General features: G+C 35.5%; 1 protein-coding gene across 2 annotated transcripts in view; it reads left to right on the top strand.

Moving 5' to 3' along the window:
• Positions 1-19,058, top strand: part of OAR2 (octopamine receptor) — a 164,749-nt gene that overhangs the window by 104,313 nt on the left and 41,378 nt on the right. For both annotated transcript variants that reach the window (XM_073080049.1, XM_073080056.1), the window contains one exon: positions 16,550-16,574. The gene's annotated coding sequence lies outside the window, so the exon portion shown is untranslated. The remainder of the gene's footprint in view (positions 1-16,549; positions 16,575-19,058) is intronic.

Genomic DNA, 19,058 nt, shown 5'->3' with positions numbered 1-19,058 from the left:
TAACTCTTTGGTTGGTGTAACTGCGGACTTGTACCTTATCACCTTGTCCGAACTCCTGCGTTGGCGGTGCATTGTAATGTAATCTGGATAGTGGGGCGGATTTCTTAAATAAGGCATGCATATAGGTTCTTAGTGTTCTTACCTCTCTGCCGAACATTAACTGATAAGGTGATAACACTTTTGTAATAGGTGTACGTCTCAAGCGTGCCTTGACAGTTAACAGTTTATCAAATAAACTTCCGCTCTTGCTGATATAAAAGAACATTCAGGTATTAGCCGATTATTTTCTTTTTGTACATTCAAAAATTTAAATTTTAGCTTTGTATATATTTCTTCAAATTCGTACCTGTATTTTATTTCCTCTTCTAAATTTTCTTCTTCTGTAAGCCTACTTATCTATGCGTAAGCCATTCAATTTTTTCTTGAATCGCGTAGAATTTGTTCAAATTTTCTTGTAAAGAATTCAGTCGTATATTTATTTCTTCAATGTCAATTTTTTCTATTCCCGAAATGTAATTTTCGGTTCGTTTCATTAACCCACGTAATGTGGCTCGTATTTCCTTATTGTTTTTTAGTTCATTCGACATCTCGTCGCCAATATCAAATAAAATAATAAGGAATGTAAAATAATACTTTATTCAATTATATCCATATTTTTCTATTGACAGTCAACAACTCGGTTGCCTGGAGACTTGATAGTTGGATATCAAGTCTCCAGGCAACCGAGTTGTTGAAAGGTGTTACTTATTTTCGTTACGGAATTTCTCGATTCGGTCGCCGCGCTCAAAGCCCGCGATAAAAGCTATGCAATAGCTTAAAAACCTATCGAAATCAAATCGCTAGCGAATGTCATTATGATCTATTGCCATACAAATTCGGTCCCATGAGTCATTAATTTGACAGACGTTAGTAACGATAGTAGTTATGTTATTCACTAGCAAAATAACAATAGTTTTCTATTTACAATTTCTATAGTGGCGTTTCTATGCCAACTCATGGTAGTGCTACAGATGAAACTATATTATAAGAAGTGTTTAAAGTATGACACATTTAATTGTCGTACTAAATCAAATCATTTTTTTTTAACTTTACTGTACAGAGCACTTGTTGAATGTCAATATATCTACCACCACTATATGGTAGTCTGAACATTAAAATACTATTTAAATCTAACAATATTTGATAGATCGAACAATATTTTAATACTTCTAGGCTGCTTGAAAAATCGCCACATTACGCTAATTCATATAACTGAGGACTAGTTTAGATTGCTGTGTGTAAAGTCAGCACATCTATTTAAACTATAAAGCAGCGTGTAATATTACTAGTATGTGTTAAGACAGACAGAGAGACAGAAGTGTCATAACTACAGAAAAGTAGGCAAACAGAAAAGTGTGAGAACAGAGCGAGATCGGGACTTGTGGAAGTCTAATGAGAATGCAGCAGTTGTTGGCGACAGGCTAAAGAAAGGCAAGTGTCAAGACAGAAAGGTATTCTACAAACTTTGCTAAACTGTCTATTTTAGTGAAACACTAAAAACAATAAAAACCTGATAAAGCCTCACATTTTTATGGCTTATGATTTATTTTTCGTACCAACTTTGTTTTAATGCGCTAGGATTGACTGCCAACTAACATGCACGTCTACCTTTGTTCATGTACACGTTATCTATACAATATGGTATAGGAATGAAGTACTCTACTCGAATTGTAGATATCATTGTATTGGTATTAAGATATTTCAACGTAACTGTTAACTAGTAATATTAAACTTACAAAATATAATTCGTTACTTTACGTAAAATATTTTTCAGGCAGTATTCAGTTTGCATAAACGAATGTACGGTAGAATTCCATCGACAGCATATGCGGTTGTCACCAAGTTTGTTTGATACGCTATAATGGTTGGGTTCGATCCCAGCTGATAAAAAAATTCAAAATTTTGCTCTGAGTTTGGGAGTTTCCTATTTAACAAATACGACAGTATTTGTGTGTCCGTGGGTCCATCAGTCCTAGTATAAAGGAAATGAAATAGGTATATTTTATTTTGTATAGGCCAAAGGCGGCACTTACAAATTGTCAGTTACAATATTTTTCTTAAACTACTACGGGATCGGAACTCCACCTCTACTGTAGCACTACCATGAGTTGGCATAGAAACGCCACTATAGAAATTGTAAATAGAAAACTATTGTCATTTTGCTAGTGAATAACATAACTACTATCGTTACGGTATTTCTTGACAACGTCTGTCAAATTAATGACTCATGGGACCGAATTTGTATGGCAATAGATCATAATGACATTCGCTAGCGATTTGATTTCGATAGGTTTTTTACGTATCGAGTTACGTCACTACGCATTTTAGTTCTACGAGTAACCACCAGAGGCGCTGTACAATTTTTCATACATTTATTTTACGCAGTCGCTAGCGAGTAATACTTTTGTAAACTCATGGTAGTCCTACTGAGAAGATCCGGTAAGAAACTCAGTGGGTTTGTCTTTTTTTTTAATAATAAATTTTCTCTTTTTTAAATGCTATCATTTTTACATATAATTAATAAAAAAAATGAAAGGTATGAAATGAATATATCGTAAAAAAGTATTTTTGTGGCTTGTCTTTTAAATCAAGAACTCTATAAAGGCACCTTATGGCTACTGTTACCTAAAAGTCATATTTCCACGATAAAGAAAGCGCAAAAAAGATGCTTTTAAAAGTCTAGTACAAAGTTAGTAGTCTAGTTGCTATATTTTTCGAATTTCACTGCAATGTACACTAATAAAGTTTTATGAAATTCTAGCCTTTAACATTTTTCAATACTGTGATCAGTGGATATATTTTAGCTCACGGAATAAAAATGAGAAATATGGGTAACTGATATTTCTGAAAGGAATTTTAGAATTATTATTTTTTCTCATTAACACAATGATATTTTAGTCTGCCTATATCGGATAATTTTGAAAATGCCTAAATATAATGTTAAAGGATTTTTGTGAAAGAGTAAAATACTACGCAATATATTAATCGCCTTACTGGCACGCACACACCTACACAATTTATAATTATTTTGGATACAATTTATATAAGGGTGGCATGTTGATTTAAGCTGTTTTATTTTAGGAATATAAATATATACCTACCAACATTCATTGAACCTTTTTTTTCTTAACGAGGGCGAAACCTTCAAAAGGTACCCGACGACGTGGCAGTGGCGCCGGGTTATGTGGGATTCTTACCGCACTAAAATCCCCCGGTGGCCGTCCTCAACGCTTGTTGGAGAACTCCGGGATCTCCGACGGAACGCGACCGGAGTCCTCCAAGCGCGATGCCCCGATCGGACTCTCCCCTGGGGGAGCAGTTTTTGCTCCTCCCGCACCATCTGGTGTTCACGACGGTATGCGACCACACATACCGCCGTCCTTCCCGGGATCGCTTACTGGACGGCTCGAGCTCCCACTCTTGCCGCCCGCAAATGCGGAAGCGCCCTTTTAGTCGACTCTTACGACAAGCAGGAGTTACCGTAGCCCTATTCTAGTCCCGGAACTACAGGGACAGACATTCATTGAACCTGTCATTTACGTGTGATGGTTTTTCATCACACCTATAGTAGGATAAGTTCAAAACTAAGTTTACTTATTTATGTGACATTCTCTGTGCTCACGTAATAAAAGCATTAATTTATCGTAAAAATACCTTTATAACATAAATTACCCACATTTATTGCAAAGAATGAAATGATTCCCCATTTAAATAATGGCTCATGAAACGTAATTGTTTTATAATGGAAATAATTATTGTACTAATGCCAAGTTCCATTCTTTGTTATCTTTCCATTGTTACATCTTCACAAAAGATAACAATCACATTAAAAGTTGAAACAAACGATAATAAAACATTTGTGAGCGTTTAATAACGTTTACAGTTGTTAGCACTTGGTTAAAGTCAGTGGTGAATTGACTGATGCGAATATTTTGATAATGATTTTCTTAATATATGTAACTCACTCATAATATAAAAGATGTTCTGGTTTGAAAGGCGTGATAAGAAAGATATGTTACGTGATAAGAAAGATAAGCGTACCATCTTATTCTCCAGCAAACGAGCATGCACTCCACATAATTGTAAGTCACTGCTGCCTGTGAAGACATGTAATCAACCTTCGATAGGATTACAGTCCTATCTGAGGTCGGCCTCAGATGCGTTACTACCTCTGAGGACTAAATTAGAACACTTGTGATAAATTTGTCTCCTTTACCACATCCTTCCAACTAGAACGGCGACAGCGCTTAATATTGCTGTTATTAGGCAGAAATAGGCGTGACTGAATATAGAAATAGGTGGGTCTGGAATCGAACTTTAAATAGATGTAACATCTTAGTTTACATTGTTGCCATAAGGCAGATATTTAGTCGCATTTAAATCGCGATAAAATCTACCTTTAAAATTTCAACGGTAAAAGTAGAAATGTATTCGTATATTAAAATTGCTTATTTACCTTGAAAATATATAATCTAACCTCACTATTAAAACAAATCAAACCAGTCATTCAGAGTTACACCCTCGATTTAATCGCAACTAAACCTATTTCTTTCATGATTACAAGTAATTACTTGTTCCAAACCTCCCCACAATTTGGGGTATGCGTGTTCGCAGATAGTATACCTATTAGTATATTTTGCGCATCGCGTGATCACCAATGTGATATATAAAAGTAAATGGAACTGTCTGTCTGTTTAATACATACTTACAAACGTTATTTGGGCTAAGTCTGAATAAAATTTTCCATATTTATGATGACACTTTTTACAGTATACTCACACTAAGCCTAACTGTTTTATAGGAAAACGACCCCCGTAACGGCGCGGTCATCATACCGGTACGCGTAAAGGGTTTCAGATTCGATCCCCGGCCAGACTGACATCTGTATTTGGATCTGATGTTTACTTACCACACCCTTCAAACAATAACACAGTAACACTACACTGCAGTACCCTTACAATGAGTTTTTACGTTTTGACAAATATGACTTTTTTGGTATTTGTTTACGTATTGTCCATACAATTTCCAATCAGCGCCCCTAGCGTATTGTGTCAGAACTATAGTGTTAGTAATGTAACATTAAATGTCTAAATTGACAAAATGGCGCTTTATGTTTTGTCTCTCTTTTTTGCGAACATGTAAGGCAGACAAAAATACTTGAGCACTTACTTATTGTTACGTTTATCACTCTACTAAAGCAAACGGAACAGAATAATGGATTGAGTAAACGTAACGTAAAATTGTGGGATGTTTTGAAAACTCATGGTACGGGTACTGTTCTGGGTCTGGGTGTTTGGGTGTTATCCATAGCACCTACGGAACAGTGAGTGGGAGTGTGAGCGTAGAAAGCGCCAATAAAAAAAGACTTAGACTCAAATTAGAGATGTATTTTTTTTTGTATTATTTAAGTATCAAACGAGCATACATGGATACATTGGATGCGAACAAATTATGGAAGTCACATTGGCTAGTATTCGAAGTGGTCGGGTTTTGTGTTTTTGTAATAATTCTTTAGTCACGTTTCTTTATACTGAAAAAATAGGTTCAGAGGAAATCTTTTTGGCTAAAAGACAAATGCTCCAGTAAAAGTAACAAGATTTCTCAATAAATTTATATTTTAGCAACGTCAAGCCAGGCCAGAATATTGTATAAAAATACGCCCTAAGAATGAGGGTAAAAGATATTTTTATAATACGTTAGGTATAAGATAAGATTTGAAAGATTTCGCGAAGCTACATGATTTATTTGTAGGCGAAGCCAAAATATTTTTTCGATACTGGTCATTTTTCGTGGTACTATGATTTATTTTCAGGCGAACATAGGTACTCTTATACAATTATACATATTGTAAGCTCGGCTTCGTTTACATTCTACAAGCAAACCAGCATGCAGTCCACCTCATGGTAAGTGGCTACTGCCGCCCATTGACGTCTGTTATCAATCTTAGATAAGATTAGAGTCCTGAAGTCGGTCGCAAACACCTAAGTCTACCTCTAAGGAATAAGTTTGAATGCTCAGACTGATTATTACCTCACCCTTCAAACCGGAACACAGCAGCGTTGAAAACTGCTGTTGTTAGGTAGTAAAAGGTGTAGCGGTGCTGCCTTCTGAGTCGAAACAAAAAAGATTCTACCACCTTCAACTAGCTAATACACGCAACATGAAGAGCGACATTTTTTTCTTCTTTTTTTTTATATAAGAGTAGCAGACGAGCATGCAGTCCACCTGATGGTAAGTGGCTACTGCCGCCCGTGGACATCTGTAATCAACCCCAGATAGGATTAGATATTCCTACCTGAGGTCGGCCACAGATGCGCCGCTACCCCTGAGGACTAAGCTGGAACGCCTCGAAAAAGTCTGTCTCCCTTACCACACCCTTCAAACCGGAACACAGCAGCGCCTAACACTGCTGTTATTAGGTAGAAATAAGTGTGGCGGTAGTGCCGCCGGAGTCGAACCACAAAGGGTTCTATCACCTATAGTGTTATACCACTATTATTTAAATTTATTTGCAAAGGACTAGCCCTACAAAAATGTTTTAGTATCTTTTAACCTTTACCCTACTACAAAAATATTTCATATGCACTTCTAAAAATCCGAAATAAGGCGTTACGAAAGGCTAAATCCAAATACCATATTAAAATCTACATCAATAAAGTGGCGGATATAAATAGAATAACTTAATAGTTTCTACGTAGACAATTACGTTATAGACATGTAGTTAATTTCAACGCCTTTACCCTTTAAGAAGCCCGTGTTAACAGATTTCTTCTCATTAAAACCATACAAATGTTTTAAATTAAAACTTCACTCCATTTTCAATTACTCTTTCTCGATAGCGCCTCATTATAAAAGTCTGGGCGTAAATTAATTCTGTAATGTAAACTAGTTTGAGCTGGCTTCTTTGGATCTATCTTAGATGTGAAATAAAATACAAAAATAAATATTATTTATATTATTCATTTTGTAATATCTTTTGTATACTCATCTAATCAACTGAGCAAATTGTCTATTGTGACGTGAAAGGTGGTTAACTAAATGGTAATACCTGTTTCTAACGGTAAGCTCTATCCTTGGTATGAGATTTTACGTTTTTACGAAAATTACTATTTTTGTATTTGTTTACGTATTTCCCATATATTTCCAATCAGTTGAATACACTCCGTTAGAGGCGCTGATTGGAAATGTATGGGCAAATACGTAAATAAATACAAAAAACAGTAATTTTTGTAATAACGTAAAAACTCATATTAAGGGTACTGTTCTGTGTTTCCGGAGAAATGTGAATGGCTGACGGACATATATACTGAGGCAACCTTCTTCGTCCTCAAGAAAAGTAACGCAGCTGTTATCGGCTTTAGGTGTAACCGTTCTACATGACTTCTACAGAAGTTTGATTGTAGATGTGCGACAGTGACCACTTACACCAATGTTATATAAAAAGTCATTTGTAGATGTCTTTTATTTGTAGTGTCAAACGAGCATACAGTCAAGCTTTTCCTTCCTTGAAATAAGCTGATAAGAACTCAAAGAATAAGAAACCAAGTATACTAAAGACGAGAAAGTACACAATCATGGCGAAGAATCTTCAAATGAGTATTAAAAGACACCAGACCATAGAAGAGCCAGCAGCTACAGTAAACAATGCCGATGACATCACGCCAGGGAACTGATAATTCGAGGCACGTAGCGCCAGGGGACAGGTTAACGTTTATTGTTTTCCACGTCAATGCCTCCCAGGGGGTGACATCACGGAGACTTTAGCTGCACGGAATAATTCACAGGAGAATGACGGAAATATTTTTCCTGTTTGTCATTTCTTTGGCGTGTAAATTTGTGATGCAAATATTCTATCTATTTGTATGATGATTGGCTCAAAGGAACGAAGTTGGTCTTTTCTTTCTGTGACAGTAATGAGATTGATCGGGAACATGGTTGTTGTTCTTACGGTAACGAGAAAACAAATCATGTGAAAAATGTGTATGAATTTTTAATACGTTTTCTGTTCATTAAAAACATACAATAAACAAAATAAGGTACAATAATCTTACATAACAAAAATAAATTTAAATTGCAAAAATGTTTCTACTACGTTTACGTATTTTAAAACCGATAATAATAATTTTGGTTTCTAATAAATGAAAATTGCAAAAAAGTTTCATGACAAAAAACTTTTTTCGAGACTCTGGAATCTAGACAAAGAAGCCATAACGTACGAGTACATATTGAACAGACTTATCTGAATTAGAATATCGCCGAATCATCGTACGATCCATCTATATTTATTGTAGCTCCGGGGAATCCATATAATCATAGATGTTTGTTCAACTTTATTGCATTTTTGTTATACACGCTATGTTTGGTGAATAGCAAAATGTGTCTTTGGATGGAAAAATAAAGTCTCAATTGTAGTAAAACGGGTCAAACACGCGATACCCATCAGATTATTGTTAGTTTTGTTATTAATATTTATAAGTATACTAGCTGACCCGGCAAACGTTGTGTTGCCATATAAATAAAAAATGTTAAGGGTGAACAACCCTTATCACTTAAGGGTATGAAAATATATAGTATATAGTAGTCGATTCTCAGACCTACTGAATATGCATATAAAATTTGGTGAAAATCGGTAAAGCCGTTTCGGAGGAGTACGGTAACTAACATTGTGACACGAGAATTCTATATATAAGATAATGTGCTGTGCAGTGATAGCCTAGGAGTTGAAACTCTCCCTCTCGATCGAAGAGTCCGTGGTTCGAATCTCAGGCTTGCACTTCAGATTTCTAAGTTAAGTGCGTATTAGAAATTAATTATCACTTGCTTTAACGGCAAATGGAAACATGTGGGAGAAACCTGAGAGTTATAAAAAAAAATCATATAATACCCACTTGGCCAGCGCGATGGACCATGCTGTAATCGTTTTCACTCTGAAAGGAAACCCGTGCCTGAAACTGCCGTGCCGTGCCGTGCCATGCCGTGCCGTGCCGTGAGGAACTGGGACAGTAATGGGTTGACGAAAATATATATAGTATAATATTATTAACCGGAGAATTTTCAAACTGGACTGAGAACCGCCTAATCTTCATAAGACCTATTTCAGTGTAATAGCAGATATGTATTTTTTCTGTAATCTGACTGCTATTATGCAATCTGGTGTGACGAGCCATTTACACTAACGAGCACCTTAGTTATTATTCTGAATAGTAGTATAGGTAGTACAAAACACTAAATTCTGATTACTTTGACAACGAGCAGAAGCTTATAATAATATAATGGCGAAGAAAATTTATCTATATTTTGAAAATTCATCCTCTAATGGACTTTAATCTAGCATGAAAGCTTGTTTATTTATAAAGTTGTTTGACTGCTAATGCAACGTGAGAGCAAATACAGCATATAAACTTATACTTTGGCACATTAACCGAAAATTTATGAACTATAATGACTTATTAAAGCCCATAATAACAATTTTTATGAGCTCCTAACAGAAAAATAACAATTTGGTTCAATCACTCTAAGATATGGCATCGTAAAGTTTATGCGCTTGTTGCATTGACTACGAGAGTATAGTTGCGATAAACGCTTTACTCCATACATTTTCCATTGAATACATTTCTTAATACCTCTGAGGACATTTTGAAGAAATTTTAGTGAACTTTAGAATGTGTGATAAGATTGTCTCATAAGGGAGAAGAAAATGTTGTGATAAAGGTTTTCATTTGAATCTTGATGAAGAAAGAGTTCAATATACTCGTAGTTTGCTGGAAGGGAAAAAATCTCGGCCAAGTGTAACATTTATTATCATTTCCTTTAAGAGAAAATAAATGAGGTGCTTTGTGATATAAACTAAGAATAAATTATTAATATCAAAATTGTAATTACTAACATAACTAAATTACTTACATTACTTTAGGAAAAGACAGACTTTAGATGCAGTTACTTTAACATAAATAATCGCCTTCCGAATAGAAAAAATATTACATTACCTTATGCTTTTAATCTGTCATTTAAACGTTAATACATTTTAATTTCATTACCGCTTATCGCCCATCGTATGAAGTCAAACAACGCCTTCAAGATTAGATTTCGTAGTCTGAACTTTTATCCTTGTAAATAAGGGAAGGACGTCTCGAGGACTGTGGGTGACAGAAATAATACGACCCGATTAATCTAGGGGTTGGCGTCCCCTAAAAGCTGCCCTAGTCTGTGGCCAATGCTCTGAGGTACGTAGATTTGTTAAAACAATTCCGTAATGGGGTTATTTTTCCTCTCAGATTTTGGGCATTTTCTGTTGTTTTTGTGTTAATCTAGGTTAAGGCGCTTAGGGGTTAAATAAAATAACAAGGGGTCGTCAAACCGGACCGTAGATAGATGTGTGAAAGAAATATATATTTGTTTTTGACTCTCAAAACTCGAAAATGTTTATATTGGTCTGCTTGTTAAGGTGTATCTTAGAAGCAGGCTAATAGATTTAATCGAAACCGAATTGAAGTAATTTTAATATTTCTATTCATAGGCTTACAAATTCTTAGTTGCAATATTTTAAACTAATACCGTTACTACTTACATTATCGTTATTGTCAATATAATAAATCTCTTTAATACGAAATCATTTTTTTATATATAATCATAAATACCAGGACGCATTTTAAGTAATATTACTATCATATTATATTATATTATTATCTTTAAAATCAATGCATATCACAGTAATTATTTTACTTACTAAATCTCATATTACATAAAGAAATTTACATGACGATCAAAATGGAGCAGCCTCAATAAAAACCTGGATTTTAGTTTAATAGAAGCTTGATTTTTATTACAACATAAACTAATTTAAACTTTTATAGGTATCCCATCGGGATCCCTTTGAGGGTCAATTACAACTTCAGCGGATCAGCGAGGTAGCTTAAAGTGCACTACGACTTAATTTAAAAGCCCGGGAACTATAATTTAACTGTAATTAAAGGGATTAGAGAAGAAAGCAGCAATAGGTTTTATTACCAACTGGCCCATAAGGGGAATGTTTTTCAAGTGTCTATAAGTAAGTATATATATTGTTTTTGTTTTTTTTTTAAGTTATACTTCTTTAGGCGCGTTATGAAAAACTGATGAGAGTGAAATTTCAAGATGCGCGCGCATCACTGTAACACAAAATTAACAGGATGAAGTTGCCCACTCAACCGAATTCATTAAGTCTCGGAAAAAAGCTACCAACGAAATAGAAATAAAACCTCTCTTAGTCGCGCATGTTGGTACGCTTGTCGCCTCTGATCACTGTTTTCATATTTATTTATAATATTTATCCACATGGTTTTAGTTTTTACAGTCACAACACGTGTTTTATTTTATATTACGGGAGTAGCAGACGATCATGTATTCCACCTGATGGTGAGTGGCTATTGCCGCCCGTGGACATATGTAATCAACCCCAGATAGTATTAGATATTCCTACCTGAGATCGTCCATAGATGCGCCGCTACCCCTGAGGATTAAGCTGGAACGCCTCGGAAAAGTATGTCTCCCTTACCACATACTACAAACCAGAACACAGCAGCGTTTAACACTGTTGTTATGAGGCAGAAGTAGGTGTGGCGCTGAAGTCGAACCACAAAGGGTTCTACTACCTTCAAATTATTTTAAGCAATTAATGTAGCTGATAGTGAAAGGGGTCACCGCCCTTCAGAGGCACCTATTTTCATTCTCAAATAGGTTTTAAGTCCTACATAAATTGGCTACGAGTTAGGAGCTAATTTACCCCTAAGGACTTCATCAAGAATTTCATCAAGAAACATCTCTTGTATCTTGTACTTACCAAACCCTTCGAATTCGAACACACCAGCTAATTAAACTACTCATAATTTTTGAAGGTGGTAGAACCCTACCTATGTTTCCACTCCGGAAGCGCCACCGTCACACCTATTTTTGCCTAATGACTCAAGTAATATGCACTACTAATTTCCTGTTTGAAGGGCGTGGTACAGGATATAGTTACCCAAGGCGTACCCACTTAATCTTCAAGAGTAGTAATGCCGATCTTAGATAGGATTCTAATCTTATCTGGGGTTGATTACAAATGTCCATGGACGGTAGTGGTCATTTACCATCAATTGGGATCCATGCTCGTTTGCTACTTCCATATTTTAAAATGGTGGTGTCAACAGAGTCGATCCATGAAAGGTTTCACTTATGGAAAATTAAGTTTAAACTTTTTGGAAAGTTAAAACCGTATCTAAAGATGTATTCTTCATCAAATTTCCTGTCATAATGAATCAGATATTAAATTATAACTTCATCGGATTAGCACCCAAGCGGATTAAATTAAACTGTACGACGTTTTAATCTAAGCTCGAGAACTATTATGCTATTAATATGTATATTAAAGTAGGGTTTGAATATTGCTAAATAGTTTTTTTTAGGGTAGACATCCTTTTGATTCGATTGTAGTAATATAATAGGGGTTATCAACCTATTACTGTCCCACTGCTGGGCACGGGCTTCCTGTTAGAATGAGAAGGATTAGGCCATAGTTTACATAGTAGAATTGGTAGACATTTTTTTCAAGATTTCTCAGGTATGGAGGCTACTTCACGTTTTCCTTAGCCGCCTTGATATAATAGGGTTTATAACTCCTGTTTTCCGATTAAAATTGTTATGGCAAAGGTATTATAGTAGATTCAATGATTGTTCATTGCCACTAATAGATATAGTCCGCGTAAAACTGCTAGTCCGCTCTGAACATAGAAATGAATCGCGTCGCCAAAGCAAATTGTATAACTACACCTGCTCGCATCAATTTCAGAGCGGACTAGCAATTTGGCGCGGACCATACCTGTAATTATCCTAAATTGGATTGAAGTTCTATATAAAGTGGTTCATAAGTATGTCAATACCGCTAAGGATTATGTCTAAACTCCTCGATAGCCGTCTCTTCCTTACCACACTCAAACCAGAACACAGCAGCGCTTAAAACTTTTGTCATAAGGAACTACGTGTGGCGCTGACGCCGAACTTAAACAACAAAAGGTTCCTTTACTTGCCAAAGTGATTTATAAAGTGGTTACGCTATCAAGAACCACTTTGTGCACTTTAAAGTGTAACCGTACTTTACACCTTGCTGAAAGTGGCTTGAGGTTTGGTGAAATTGCTTCACATTTCCAAGTAATTACTTTTTGAACGAAACATGCAGGTTTATTGCGTCGACATTTTAACAAAGCAATCATTCATTGCAAACTAAGAACCGCATTGCCCAACTTGTTAGATTTGTATGGACAAATTTAAGCAGCGTCGGTTGTGGTCGGGAGTTGGATGGGTAACCAATAGTGACAAAATTTTATGGGAGTTTTTGTGCTTCGAAGGGTGCATTAACTAGTCAGTTCCGATTGTTCTCATTAGATAGCGGTTAAGCCTTGTAAGAGGCCTTATGGGTGGTTGAAAAACATTCCTGGCTCTACCAATCTTTTTTGGACCAGTGGATGAGCACGAAAAAGCTTTCTCCAATTATAATGGGAGCAGTGCCAAGCAAAACCAATAATAAATCTTTTCTAATATTTATTAAGGAAGAATTTTTATAAAATTTCATATTTTGAAATTTCATCGAAATTCTATAATCTTATTACATACATAATTAGAGTGTCCCATAACAGATAGTTAGAACACTGTAATTATAATATCAGACTACAAGCGGATATTATATTGAATATGTTCCTAGCTTATAACTACAGTGCAGACTTAAGCTTCTCAGAATTTGCAGCTTATTGTTATATTATTATAGGTACTAAGTTAAATGATAATATAGAAGTGGCTAAGTATTTTCAATCAAACATAATGTTTCGTAGAAGGAAAGTTTATTAATTTCATTGGGAGAAAAATATGTTTTCGTTTTAGAGTAACAACGTCCTACCTTCTGAATCTGGTGCTACCGTTATAAGGCAGAAAGAAAATATATGGGGATTTACGACTTAAATCGTATTGTAGTTTAGTAGTATTCGTTATTAAATTAGTTTGTATACTACGGAAGTTTTTTTATAATATCAAATATAATATCTCAAAATACCACATCGCAATATTATGTGAAATACCTTATTGGATTAAAAAGAAATTCTACCAAATTTAATGTGCATACATTTTGATGGCTTTAAAATTGTCTTTTTTTATTACAAAAACAAACTATTATATTTCTATTCTAAAAACAAACAAACTCTTTAGTATATAAACGAATTGGTACCCAGGGATATTTATGATCAACTCCAGATAAGATTCTAATCCTACCTGAGTTTGAATAGCTCTGTTACTTTGAGGACTAAGTAGTAAGGCCTCGCATAAGTATGTCTCCCTTATTTAACCATAAAATATTTTACAAAGTCACGAAAAATAGTGACGTCACTACTCACTATAGAAAATTCAAAGAATATTCCACAAAATTTATTTGGAAACTGTCACCTCGTAAACGGGTTTTATAGCATGTTTGGAGCCACGCCAAGGTCACCTTTCTGTGGCACACATCCTGCCAAAATAGGTTCCGATATGGCACGAAACTGCATTTAACAATATTTAATCTCCATTGTCATAAATCGTAATAGCTCATGATGTAAGGCACATATGATGTAAGGCATATTGACCTACAGATTTGTATATTTTGAGATTATGGTTATGAAATAAATCGTTTTAACAGGTTTAGTCGAAGCAAAACGGATTGCATAGAATCCGTGAAAATAACCCTTGTTGTGCCAAATTTCATAGTGATCCGTCAAACAGAGAGAGGTTACCTCCTTGGCCAATGTCTGAAAATCACACATCGCATCGCCGGCCAGGTTGAAGTTGATTACAGATACATTCCGTGGACTAAGTTGGAACGACATGCAGTCAATTTGATAGTAAATTTCTGTACCTCTAATAAATATCTGTAATCGACTCCAAATAAGATTCCTACCTAAGCTCGCTCACAGATGCGTTCCTGTTACTGAGGACTAAATTGGAAGAATACAGTAGCTGCTGTTATAACGCAGATATACTCGTAAGAACGGCGGAGTCACAAAGTGTTACTACGGAAGTACTTTTATAATATTTAATGAAAAACATAAATATAAATTCAGTTTTTAGTATAAAAAGCTGGAAATCAGCCATCTGTCCACTTTGATAAAACGAATCGAAACATCAAAGTGAAAACTTTAATCTCACTGTGAAAAGAGAGATTGATTGGTAAATGACTGATATAACGTTATCAGGCGGCACAAACTTCAAAGCGGATTTTAGTAAAATTGCCCTGATTTTTGTCACTTCGAATTCACAGGCTTTTAAGCTCCGGTATTGAATTTTTATAAGCAGCGATGCTCAAAGTTTTTTACTATTGACAAAGTAATTATGATTGTAATTATATTTCTATTTTAACTCGTTCTCTATAATGTGTGCAAGAAATGAAAACACAACCCCTTGGATCGTAATGCAAAATCTATAATTTTAAATTGGTTTAAACATGTATTAAAAACCTCGTCAGGAAATTATTTAAAAATCAACTTTTTATAAGTCCTTATTTTTTCTAAATAAATTAACAGAATAACAATTAAACGCAATTTTACAACAAAAGTGGCAGAGTACCGTTCTTTACAACGATCGGAAAGTAACTAGGCAATCTACAGTGTCTTTTTATACGCATACTTTTAGTTAATACCCTCATTTGAAAATTCCGTTTTCTTACTTTTATAGTCGTTCCTAACACATGATATTTTATATAGTCAACGAAATGTATGATTTCAATTTATGGCATTTGTAATAGTATATGGTAATATTCAGTAATATATTAGCAAGAACCATACAAAAGCCACCATTTTGAATAAAATTATATATTGAATTATGACCAGTGTCATTTTAAAAAATGAAAATGTTAAATAAATGCTCGTAAAAATGTTTTCTATAGGTTATCTACTTTTTATACTTTTTCGTAATACAAAAGCGTGCCTCAAGTTGGGAACCTCTATTGGCGATTTTGGAATGTTAGAGCGCCATTTATTAAAAAAGTTTTGAAATAGTTTCCAAACTAGAAAATAGATGTTTTAGGTTTCTAGTTTGTTTTTGTAACGATATTATATTACAATCGACATCTTTATAATAACGGTGTACTTTTAATAAAAGGAAATAATTACAATGGACATTCGGCAAAGGGAGATCTCCCGCCGGGCTAGGTAATAATGCCCGGGGAGGGGCCGTGCTCCAACGGTCTCAGTTTGGAGCATGTATATATGCCAGATGTTTAGAAACCTTCGATAGCGTGATTCAGCAGCGCCATCTCTTGACGAGTAGCGGAAGGTCCCTACAGACATTTTATATGTATTATTAAGAGCGTATGTATGTAATGTATGTTTCATTTTTGGCAAGTCCTACAGCCTAAACGGCTTGAAGAATTTTAACACACACAACCCAGTTACCATTAAACATAAGATTGTAATATACATGTCCAATTTCTTAAACTTCAACTTGATTATTAAAGACTGGTTTCTTTTCATTTCAGATTTCAAACACACTGGCAACGTATGGTGAGTTGATATTTCTAAATTGCAACTTGTGTAAACATGACTACAATGGACACTGGTACAACGCGAAAACGCAGCGAAATCGTTGCGTACACGCGACAGGCTCTCTGCGAACATGTTTGCGGATCGTACCCGGATAAAAACTTATTACTTAACCTCAACTGTGTGATTTAGTTTTATAGTCTTAATTGAAGTGTTAGAAACCATTTTGAAGCTAGTACGGAGGACCACCGCGGCACAGCCACAATTATCTATCAAATAATAGTAGTGTTAAGCTGTGTACCGATTTGAATACTTGAGACATATTTACCGAGGCGTTCCAACTTAGCCGTCAGGGGCACTGCATGCTTGTTATTTAATAAAAAAACATGGAATAACAAACTTACTTATGCAGTTTTTCTCATACCCACTGTATTAAATAGACCGCAAAATCAAGTTTGTCACGAATTGTAATTCACCAATGGATCAGATTTCGAAGTTGTTGTTTTTGTCCATAATCTAGCAATCATAACGACTGCTTTGGGCTTACAGGCTTTGCGTCTATTCCGACGCTACGATGAGGCATTAGTCACGTTACAGTGAATTCAGAGCAGCTGATAGAGGAAAAGTTTAATAGATCGGTAGTACAGAGAGCTTACGGATTAGAAGGTGGAAGAATCAGCATTTTTCAACCTGGGAGGTACCACCACCACAACTAGCTTTCAAGTAGTTCTTGCCTTTCGGTGGAAGTGTTGGACTTATAAAGTGATTAAATTCGTCCTCAGAACTAAGCAACTGTGATCGCCTTCACGTAGTTAGTAGCTATTCTATATAATACATAAGTTGGTTGCAAGTATCCACGGTAACAACTTGCAATCAAATGAACTGCTCTGCTCATTAGGTTTGCTTTAATGAAAAAAAACGAGTAGCAGGGACGTTACCAAAGTACAAATATACTGAATTTATTAATTAGCAGATAACTATTTCAGTTTTCCGTCATGAAATTGTATTTCCCATTAAATTTGTTCATATTTAGTGGTAAATCAGTATATAAAGAGGATACCAATTTTCATGATAAATTTAAGATTAGTACCTCGTTAAAGCTGACTACTTCTGAATTGATGGTTCAATGTAAACTGGGTTTAATCCCTGATCTATAGACGTGCATGGGCGGGGATTAATACAAAAGCGTACGTTAATTACGGCAATTTTTAAAATTAACTCCACTGTGTTGGTAGGGAAATGTTTGGGATTTTTTTGCTAATTCATTGTTGATTTACGAAAAACATAAATCAAGATGATTCGTTTACTTTTGGAAGTTGTTTGGGTAGTTTGTTACTGGATACCGATTGAATAACCCATATCTTTGCTATAAATCCGTATTGTGCCAGTATGGTGAAGGTCGTGACTTTGAAATCCACCGTATTGTTGTGGTCACTGCCGCTAATGGTTATCTTAAAACATCTATATGAAGAATGGTGCTTTTTTAATATAGAAGTAGCAGATGAGCATCCAGTCCACCTGATGGCAAATGGCTACTGCCGCCCATGGACATCTGTAATCAATGGAAGATAGGATTACAAATTCCTACCTGAGTTCTGCACAAATACGCCGTTATGCGCCTAAGGACTAAGCTGGGACGCCTCGGAAAAGTATGTCTCCCTTACCACACAAACCAGAACACAGCAGCGTTAACCACTGCTTTTATTAGGCAAAAATAAGTGTGGCGGTGGTGTAGCCGGAGTCGAACCACAAAGAGTTCTACCACAAAGAGTTCTACCACCTTCAAAAGATCTAATGAAAATCGTAGTAGCTACCTTGCCACTCTTGAGGTCTAAGCTGTTCGTCTCATTTCTGAAATGTTTCACTTAAGAAATAAGTTCAGCGGCCGTACCACCCTGGTTGAACTACAGTCGTTCCACCTTTCACACTCACTAATTAGGAAAGGCCTTTCCTAATTATGGAATTGGAAGTCCAAACATTGGTACTTAAAACATTCGTGGCCAATGTAACGAACGAACTAGATACATACTGATATTCGCATTTCATTACCCAAATTGCATATTTCACTGATCAAACTCATAAACGTAGAACGAAGAACAGTTTAAGCGTGAGTTAATCGGTTCAATTTATGTAACAGCTCGTTAACGAACGGGCCGGGTTTATGGTTGTAGCTCGTTATCGTGGGAATGACGAGTCCGTGGATGTTTTGTACTGTAGTGTAATATTTGTGTAATATAAAGAGCATCTGGTGTTATTACATGGACCAATTCAACGATACGCGATTGTTTCGTATTATAAGTAACAATAATAAATCCATCTGATCTTAATGTCACTATTCCGTGGATTCGTGGACTAATCCACGGACCTACAGTAGCATGTGCTTACGCTCATTATTAATAATCAATCCATCCAAAAAGGCTGATTCTGGCTGAAACCGATCACAGATGCATTGTCACTCCTGAGAACTAAGATGATCGTCACATATATAAGTCAGGCGGTATCCAC

This window comes from Epargyreus clarus, unplaced genomic scaffold (genome assembly GCF_041222505.1).
Source record: "Epargyreus clarus isolate Ecla_fem2 unplaced genomic scaffold, WU_Ecla_fem_2.2 ptg000002l, whole genome shotgun sequence".
Lineage (NCBI taxonomy): Eukaryota > Metazoa > Arthropoda > Insecta > Lepidoptera > Hesperiidae > Epargyreus > Epargyreus clarus.
Note: the sequence above shows the minus strand (reverse complement) of the source record. Positions and strands in the feature narration are given on the sequence as shown.